We start from the raw sequence: 10,331 nt of genomic DNA on the forward strand, positions 1-10,331 counted from the left end.
CCCCTGCTCGCTGCAACTAGAGAAAGCCTGCACGCAGCAACGAAGACCCAACACAGCCAAAAGTAAATAAATAAATAAATTTATAAAAGAAAAAAAAAAAGATCTACTACAAAGAAATAAGAAGTCAACAACCCCAATAGAAAATTAGGCAAGAAATATAAATAAAACACAGGTATTGAAGTATAGATGACTTTTAAACATATGAGAAGATTCTGTACTTCTCTCCTAATAAGAGAAATACAAATGAAAATTATACTGAGATACCATTTTTCACCTGTCCGTCCATCCTCCTCTCTGTAAATGCAAAGAAAAATGTATCTAATAATATTTTCCTAATATTAGTGGTAATAATTTTTAGATAGTAGGATTTGGGGAGTTTTTAAAACATTTCTTGTTGTATTTGCTATAGTGTCTATATTCCTTATAATGAGCATGTATAAGTTTTTAAGTAGTTTTCATTAAAAAATAAAACTGGAAGTAAATATGCAAAATAAATAAATCAAATCAAATCGAATTGCCACTAGCCTGACACCCCAAAAGTATTCCCCATGGATGGGGTTTGGGTGGGGGAGGGGTGGGATACAGTGTTAATTTCTAAGCACTGGGAATTGACAGAGCCCTGACGTTGATGGAGCCCAGGGAGTTTGGGTGCTAAATTCCACCTAGGTCTTAAAACCGACACCAGTGGAGGGAGAGAGGGCAGAGCTGCACCCATGAGAACAGAAACCTCTGGGTGCTATGGGCCACGCGTTCACAACCTCTTGGGGTTTGGAGAGAGAGAAGCGAAAAGCAGAATCTGCAAAGCCCATGGGGAGTGTCTGAAGTGGGAGCCTTGACCTTAAAAGGTCGCTCTGTGGTGTGTTCAGTGTCCTTGCGTTTCTGGGGCATCGGCACCTGCGAAGGCCCGACTAACTGGTCCCCTCCTGGACCGGGGTTGAGTCAGACGTGTCACCTTCACAAACCGGCCTCTCCCCTGTCACCTGGCCCCACAATGTCCCTCCACCCTGCGATTCCCTATCTCTGTTGGGAGTTGTCTCCTTTCCATCTTTCATTCCACAGATATTTATGGAGCGCCTACAGTGTTCCAGGTCCAGGCCCTGTGCTGGGAAGCTCACAGACAACAAAAGAGGCTCCAACCCCTGTCTCTGGGGCCTCGCATCGCTGGTGGGAGACAAAATCTTGGCAAATGACTGCAAAGCTAACCCAACCTTCACGGAGGCGGCGACACCACGGAGAGACGGGTGCTGTGGGTATAAGGCAGCCCGGCCTGTTCTGGAGGTGAAGCAGGTTGCCAGAGGAGGCGATGCTGAAATCAGGAGGGGCCAGAAGGTCAGAGAGCAGATCTTTAGAGGAAGCAGAGGCAAGGGGAGTGAAGGCAAGGCCCTGGGGCAGCACAAGTCGGGAGCTAAGGTGGGGTTAGGAGCTCCATCCTTCAGTCGTTCACAAACATTCCTCCTGTTATCTGCAGAGCTCCACTGAGCATTGTCCTACCAGTGGGTGTTTTGTAAATAAGGTGGTCTTCTGAGGCTGCCCCGGGTGGTGGATGAGTGGGGGGTCCCACGTCCCTGCAGCAGATGTACTCTGAGTCCCTCCGGGTAGCAGGCCAGGCTGGGGGATGGTGGGGAAGGAAAGCAGCAAAGTCCTGCCCCCCAGAGCTTAGCATGGGGACCACCACGAACCTCATAACTAAGACGGGTCAGGTATGAGAAGGAAAGGCAGGGGTAGGAAGTGAAGGGGTGTGGTGTCTTAGAGGGGCGGGACCTGCACGTGTGGAGGTGACTCCACGGCACACAGGAGGGACCCCAGGCCCACAGAGGTTCAAGACTTGCCCTTCCAGGCCGGGCAGGTCCTGTGTGCTCAAGTGTGAAACTTTTGACACCAGGTGCCAAACCACTTACCTGATTGAGTCACCTTTTCAAAGAGCCCATGGCCCAAACAAAAGCCACCCACAGGCTGTTTCAGGCCTGGCTGCCATGAGGAATTGGGAGACTCTTCTGTGCTGTAGGATGTAATGGAGCAACCGCGCAGAGGCTCTGTGGTATTGGCAGAATCACACAGGTCCATTCTGTAGGGGAAACGCACCAAGAGTTTGTAACTGATGCTACATTTAGTTTCTAAAGTGCTGCAACTGATTACACACCCCCATCGTGTTGAGAAGGCCCACATCCTCACAAGGTCACGTTTGTACATTAGAATGAGAATGAACGCCCTAGCTTCTCCCAAGTAACCATGATTAAGAAGTTTAGGAAGTGTCCTTTGAATCCTTTTTCTATTTGTTTAAGCCCATATCCTGCACACGACTTACAAAGGAGATCTTATTCTTTGCTGTTTGACATGAATTTTCCATGGAGCAATATTCTTGGCTGTTCTTCTGCATTATTACCTGGAGCTCTGTCTCATTTTTTAGCTTCTGCACAATCTGAGGGTCAAGACGGTGGTGACCAACTTTTCCCATAATGACTGACCACTCGTATTCCATGCTATTTGCTCTCATTTCCATCACACTATCTTTCTACCTGTCTTGTTTCAAGGATTTTCCCTGAGTTTGTGTTTTAGGTTTGGGTTTTGAGCCCCTATGGAATCGGTGGTGTGTACATTTGTGTGTGTTTGAGGTTGAAGGGGGAAGACTCATGCTACAGTTTGCAAATGGATAAACATGTCCATTAGCGGTCGTCCCTGGCGGTCCAGTGGTTAACACTCCCAGCTTCCAATGCAAGGGGCACGGGTTCGAGCCCTGGTCAGGGAACTAAGATCCCACAAGTGGCACGGCGTGGACCAAAAAATATAAAACACAAACAAAAACATATCCATTAGCATTTATTTTTAAATCCCTTCCATTTGAAGTGCTGCCTTTGTCATTCCCTGGATTCCCTTACAGGCGTGGGTGGGGCTGTCGCTGCTCTGCGTGTCAGTTAAACGCTCTGTTCCTACCCCGGTTCCAAGAGGGAGCGCGAAAGCTCTCAGTCTTGTTTCTACACCTGCCTCGCCTCACCGCCTTCATCCTCCATAAGCGCTTCAGAATCTATCGGCATTAGCTTTGCTCAAGCCCTCAACCCTACGCTCCTCCCTCCTCCCCACAAAACTCTTGCCTGAATTTTAGAATTACTCTGAATGTACAGACACATCTTGAGACACCTGAGATCTTTATACCGATGAGGCTGAGATTAGGTCCGTTTTATGTCTAGGAGGGACAATAAAACACCAGCCTCTTGATGCAGAGCCCTCGGGTGAAAGAAATAAAAATCCAGACGGGTCGGGTGACCCGGAGGACGGCGACAAGGGCGTAGAGTCCTCGGTGACTCACCTGCGCTCTGGCCCCGGGCTTCCTGGATTTCTTCCGAAGGACACGGCCTGGGGTGGAGGCATGCCCTCACCGCAGGGTTCAGTGCAAGTCATTTTCTGTAGTTGCTGTTTGTATCAGCCTCCTTCCTCATAGGAACTCTTCTGTGGGTAGGAATGAAATAGATTTTTTTTTTTTTTTTTTAAATAGCTGACTCTTATTGATCACTAGTAAGTGCTTTCCTTCATTCTTCAAAAACTTTTCGTAGACTTTCATTCAGCAAATATTTATCCTACACCTCACATCCTAGCCAAAGAGAAAAGCAATGAACACATAAATAGGTAAGATCCAGGCCCAGCATCTGGAGGTGAGGACCACTGGGCAAAGTGAAGCAGGAGGGGCAAGGCAGGCGGGGAGCTGGGTTGGCGGGACAAGGCCTTAGGAGCCGGTGCAATTTAAACAGGGTGTCATAATGGAAAAGGACGTAAAAAAGAATGTACATATATGTGTAACTGAGTCACTCTGCTGTACAGCAGAAATTAATACAACATTGTAAATCAACTATACTTCAATAAAAATAAACAAACAGGGTGTCGGAAGAGACCTCATCCAGCTGACATAGGAGCAATCACAACTTGCAATTATTTTATTTAATTATAAATTTGCTGTCCGCCTCTTCCACTAACTAGAGTGAGAGCTTCAGAACAGTGGGGACCTCTCTGTCCCCAAGAACCTGGTTGCTGCCTGCGGCATGTCGGGCTCTTACCGTGGGTATTAAGACTTGAAGGAGACATCTCTTCTAGCCAAGCAAGATCCAGATCTCAGGGGAAAAGCGGATTAATCCAGGGTGGGCTGGCCACGACACGCTATGCAGTATAGGTAGAGACTTTAATCACCCACGGTTTTCCTTAAACTGGCGGTTTGGCTTATCAATACATGGGTCTGGGTTTGGGATTTTTCCATTTTTAACAAGATCCCCGGGATGTGGTGGCCCTCATTCAGGGATCTCACTTGCTATTGTTGTTTAAATGCCTATGGCGTTGGGCGATTTCTCAAAACTGTTCAGGTCTTCCTCTGGCCAGACTAAAAAACACAACATTGAAGAAAGAGCAGCTGGTTATTAGCTGGCAAGAAATTACTATTAACTTCTATCGGGAGTAATAACCATGTCGGGGTTACGTGGTTAGAATAACAACAAACAAGCAGAAAGTCTTTATCTGTTAGAGACACACACTGAAGTATTTCCGGGTGAAATGATACAAAGTCTGGGTTCGTTTAAAAATATTGATGGGGGGAGTGGAGGAGAGAGATGGGACGAAAAGCAAGGGGCAGAAAAGTGGTGGTGCCTGAAACAGTGTCGAGTCCGGGTGAAGGGTGGGTCCCTGTACAATTCTCTCTACTTTTGGATGGTTTGAAAACGTCCTATAATAATAACAAATAAAATGGAAATAAGATGTGAGCTCCATTTTCAAGAGAAGGCAGTTTAGCTAGAGTTCAAACAGGGTCGAGCACACAATAGCTGCTAGTATGATTCTAATTAACATCATTATTATTTAAAAGACGGAGGTTGACAGCTGTGTCTCCCTAGCGTGCACAGGAGATCACATTCAGAAAGAAGTGTTCCATTTATGGCTTCTTTCCTCCTTTTCTTTTTTTTCCTTTTTGTGGGAGGTGTGGTTTAATTCCTTTCTCCTCCTGGGACCGCACCCAACGCATAACCAACCAACTTCACGGCAGAAAACGGCTATTAACATTTTCTCTGAACACAAATATTTACTCACAAAAGGAACGATTATAGATCTAAAGAACTGCTGCTTGTGGTGGCCACCTGGGAGGGTGCAAGGTAGGTGACTGGGTGGAACAGGGATTTGCACTATTCCCACTTTATAACTTTCTGTTGGGTTGTTTCAATGTATTTTTTAAAATTCCCCACTAACGCATGAATATATTTTGGTTATAAAACATTCATGAAATATGTACAACTGTACAGCTACAGAACATATAAATGTCCATCTCCCTGGCTTTCTCCTAGAAGTAAACCTTCTTCCTGAGTTTAATCTCCAGATGACTGATAAATTCTTGGAGTCCTTTTTCTATATACTGAAGTATATATCTCTGCAAACAGCTTTTATAAAGATCTTATTCTTTGCTATTTATTTATTTTTTGGCTGCGTTGGGTCTTCGTTGCTGCACGTGGGCTTTCTCTAGTTGCGGCGAGCAGGGGCTACTCTTCGTTGCGGTGCACGGGCTTCTCATCACCGTGGTTTCTCTTGCTGCGGAGCACGGGCTTTAGGCGTGAGGGCTCAGTAGTTGTGGCGCACGGGCTTAGTTGCTCCGCAGCATGTGGGATCTTCCCGGACCAGGGCTCGAACCCGTGTCCCCTGCATTGGCAGGTGGATTCTTAACCAGTGTGCCGCCAGAGAAGCCCTATTTGCTATTTTACAGAAATTTACCACCCAGCAATATTCTTGGCCATGCTTCTGCATTATTATCTATCGATATGTTTCATTTTGTAAAATACCTGCAGAATAGTCCACTCCGTGGAATTCAAATTATTCAATACATACAACCAATACTTTTTTTCCTGGGGTAGAGGATGTCTGGAGGATGACTGAGACCGGAAGGGTTTGTTATTATAGTAATAGAAAATATTGTAGAAGAATCTAGCACTTTCATCTTATTAGAAGGCAGTGAATCTGGGAGGCACCCCCTCCGCATAAGTGCTGAGATTAAGGGAAGGCCCATGAGCCTGGATGCCCAGCATGAGAAGCAAACAGCCTTGGCACACGAGCTACGTCGGAGAGAGCCCGACGGGTGACCGTGATTTCTCTCCACTTCCTGGGTCCAGTTGACTGTGAAAGGTGGCTTATGACCAAAGTTTAGATAAAAGCAACCAAAATGATGCAGGCTCTGTTACTCCCAGGCTCAGTATTGCTCAGAGGAACAGCACTGTTGCGCCTGCGCAGATGAGTGGTAGAAACAGGCCTGTCCGTTATGAAATGCGCACCGTGCTGCGGGCCTCTGAGCGGCCTGAGAACATCTGTACCAGCCACTTGGAGACCGTGCCTGTCTGTAGACAAATGCCCTCTAGCCCGTACTTATTAGCATGTCTTAAGCCTTTCCTAGGCTCCAGGCAGTAGGCTAAGCATTACCCTGTCGGTCAACAAATATCCACTGACCACCTACTACGCGTCTCTGGCATCTCCCAGGATTACAGGCATTGGGCATAGAGCAGTGAACCCAACAGACCCGTGTCTGCCCCCATGGGCTTCTGGCCTCAATCCAATATACAGAATTACAAAATGTGAAAGCGTGATGGAGGGGAGATGGTCCAGGCAAAAGGAATAGTATGTGTCCTACTATGCAGCTCTAACCTGAAAATGTTCACCTACCAACTCGCAGCATGAATTTGGACAAGACGGTTAATGGCTTAGGACTTCATTTTTCGTCATCGGTTAAAGAAATAAGTCACAGCTGATCCTGTTGCTAGCCCCAGAGGTGCACCATTTCCAGCTAATGAATGAGGACCCCCGAGAATCTTAGCAAATGAGTGGAACTCCCACCCCTGCCTGCTGATAAGGGGCTGGGAATGGCTGCCTTTGGATTGCTGGCACTCCGTCTGGGCTCTCGTCCCTAATCTTGCCACGAACCCTAACCCAGACCTTTATCGCTGGGAGGTGGGGTTGGCGATGGTGGGAAACTACCCTCTGCATGTGTTGTGCCGACATCGTTTACCATGAACATGTGCTCACTTGACAAAAATGCCAATTTAATTTTTTATTAAATGATCTGGTATTGGTACAAGGACAATCAGAAAAGTTAATGGAACTGAATAACTCACTTATTACCCTACCCACATATATATGGGGCTTTGGTAAATGGTAAAAGGTATCATTTCACACCAGGGGAGAAAGAACATATTATTCAATAAATGACATTAAGGAGAAGGATTTGGGGGAAAAACTTAACTCCTTATTCCAAAAAAGAGTACACTTATATAGCAAAGAGTTAAATGTATAAAGTGTTAAAGACGTAAGAAAACGTTTAGTCATGGATGTGACTTAAAACACTAAGACATAAAGAAAAAACATTGATGAAATTTATTACCTAAAAATTTCAAATGAAGTATTTTATATATTAAAAAATGGAAGTAGGGCTTCCCTGGTGGCGCAGTGGTTGAGAGCCCGCCTGCCGATGCGAGGGACGCGGGTTCGTGCCCCGGTCCGGGAAGATCCCACGTGCCGCGGAGCGGCTGGGCCCGTGAGCCGTGGCCGCTGAGCCTGCGCGTCCGGAGCCTGTGCTCCGCAACGGGAGAGGCCGCAGCAATGAGAGGCCCGCGTACCGCAAAAAAAAAAAAAAAAAAGGAAGCATAACCCCCTGTGTGCTCCCCTCCCAGCGTAAGAAGGAAAACAATATAGCAAGTTATCACCCAGGCAAAAAGAAGTTGGAGTATTTCCTTCTTTGCTGGCTTTTATTCTTTTATTTGCCATATAGGGCTCCATGAATCATACATAGGAATAAAACTCTATATCCTTCTGCAACCTGCAGTTTTCCCCTCAAGGATATATCTTGGAGCTCCATCTGTGTTGACACAGGTAGGTGGCTCCGTTACAGGAAAATGCAAAACTACAACGGTAGCTGACAATGGTTGAGTGCTCAGTGCCCAGCTCTGGGCTCCATTCCCTACGGCGTTACCCTTAATTCCTGCCCCAACCCGATCATGCTGGGAGTTCAGTTTATCCCCATTTTACAGATGCGGTAACTGAGGCCGAGGTCTAGGTAGAGGGACTCTGGAGAACCCACAGGAAGAGGGAAACAAACCCCGAAATGGATGCTGGCCCATAAATACTGTCCTCAGCAGGCCTGGCTCCCCAGGGAGCAATTGAAAATGCAGATCCCCTGTGGGCGTGACAGTGGCAGCTGCAGCCCAGGAAGGAGCCAAAATGCAGGCTGTGCCTCCGCAATGGTCCTTCCCTTCTCCTGCTGGGATTTAGCCCATTTACCCTGATTGGCCAACTTCCTAAACTCTAGAACAGTGGTTCTCAAAGCCTGGTTCCCCCACAGGCAGCATCTGCATGACCTGAGAAAACATGAGAAATGCAAATTATCGGGTCCCACCCTAGAACTCCTGAGTCAGAAACTGGCGGTGGGTCTCAGGGATCTCCCCGGAGATGCTGATGTAAAAGGTCAAGGTTGCAAACCTCTGTGTGGGATGTGAGATCCCCCAGCCTCTCCTTTTAGCCTTGGCTCAGCTGTGTGTGGGTCTCACAGGCTCTTCTTAAGTCGGTCCCCATGAGATGAGCCAGCAGTAGGTGCTCAATAAGTATTGCTAATGATTCCGTCAACAGACATTTCCTAAACGTCCACCCTGTGCTTGGGTCTTTGCATGGGGCCCCTGGAGGTCGGGTCCAGTGGGGAGGCCTGTAAGCAAAGAAGCCCACTCAGGAGCCCAGCTCTGACAGAGGGACCTTGACCTTCACTGAGTCCAACTGGGGTGTAGGGCACAGGAAGTGGGGTTGGATATGGAACCCCATATCCAGTGGGAGACCGTAGACTTACAATTCCCTTTGGTCTGAAATTCCAGTGCTAATATATTTACACTTATGCATACTAAAATAAGTAGTTTTTAATGATTAAAATGAGATGTATAAAAAAATAAATGAGACATATGCATGGCTCAAAAAACAAGGACAGAAGGGCAGAAAATAAAGATTAATTTCTCTATTCCCCTAGCCATTCACCTCCTAATTTTCACATATTGTTTTTAAATTTTGAAATATTTTGTTAATTTTCAAAACAAATGGCCCACTCATTTGGGTTTTCTTTTCTGTGAATTGTCTGTTCACATCTTTTGCCTATTTTTCTACTTTCTACTGCTCTTTTTTTTTTTTTTTTTTGCGGTACACGGGCCTCTCACTGTTGTGGCCTCTCCTGCTGCGGAGCACAGGCTCCAGACGTGCAGGCCCAGCGGCCATGGCCCACAGGCCCAGCCACTCCGCGGCACACGGGATCCTCCCAGACCGGGGCACAAACCCACGTCCCCCACATCGGCAGGCAGACCCCCAACCACTGCGCCACCAGGGAAGCCCCTCTACTGCTCTTTTGCTTGACTTTTTTCATTTTGATTTCTAGGATTTATATCCTGTATTCTGAAGCACTGCAAATATTATGGACTTTTCACATCAAGTATCTTGTTTTTTTTGCCATAACAAACTCTGTTTAGGGATTTCCCTGGTGGCTCAGTGGTTAAGAATCCGCCTGCCAATGCAGGGGACGTGGGTTTGAGCCCTGGCCCAGGAAGATCCCACATGCCGCGGAGCAACTAAGCCCGTGCGCCACAACTACTGAGACTGCGCTCTAGAGCCCATGTGCCACAACTACTAAAGCCTCCGTGCCTAGAGCCCGTGCTCCGCAACAAGAGAAGCCACCACAATGAGAAGCCCGCATGCAGCAATGAAGACCCAACGCAGCCAAAAATAGAATAAAGTTACTATTTAATTTAAAAAAAGAAACCCTGTTTAATGCAATTGAGTGTGTCAACATTCTATTTATAGTTTTGTTGTTTTTATCTTGATTAAGAATCCTTCCTTACCCTAATATCATGATATTTTCTGTTTTCTTCTAAAAGTTTTCAGTGCTGCATTTGCATATATAGTTCTTTAATCCATCTGACATTTATTTAGTGAATGATCTAATAACAGGAATCTAATTTATCTTTTTATAATAGCCAGTTACACAGAACGGTTTGCCAACGAATCCATTTCCTCTCTACCGAGCTGTCCCTTCACCACCGTCATATACACGTTCCCACAGAAGTGTGGGTCTTCTCTGAGTTCTATTCTAGTAGTTAGTCTGATACCACCTGTTGTACTTCCCACTTAGCTTTAGAGGAAGTTTAAAATCTTTTAAGATATGTTCTTTCTTGTTTTATTTTGCAAAATTGCCTTGACTCTTCTTTGATCTTTTACAAAGTAACAAAATTCCAAAGGCTAAAATCCAGACTCTAGAGTCTAAAGTCCATAAAGAACTTATGCATTTAAAATCACCCTTG

General features: G+C 46.2%; 1 long non-coding RNA gene across 1 annotated transcript; it reads right to left on the minus strand.

Moving 5' to 3' along the window:
* Positions 1–2,030: 2,030 nt before the first annotated feature.
* LOC136792494 (uncharacterized) lies at positions 2,031–4,132 on the minus strand. Its single transcript, XR_010836358.1, has 3 exons — positions 4,047–4,132; positions 3,305–3,444; positions 2,031–2,065 (listed from the first exon to the last, which is right to left on the minus strand). It is a non-coding gene; the product is annotated as an uncharacterized lncRNA (long non-coding RNA).
* Between the last annotated feature and the right edge of the window lie 6,199 nt (positions 4,133–10,331).

The sequence above is a fragment of the Kogia breviceps genome, chromosome 14 (genome assembly GCF_026419965.1).
Source record: "Kogia breviceps isolate mKogBre1 chromosome 14, mKogBre1 haplotype 1, whole genome shotgun sequence".
NCBI lineage: Eukaryota > Metazoa > Chordata > Mammalia > Artiodactyla > Physeteridae > Kogia > Kogia breviceps.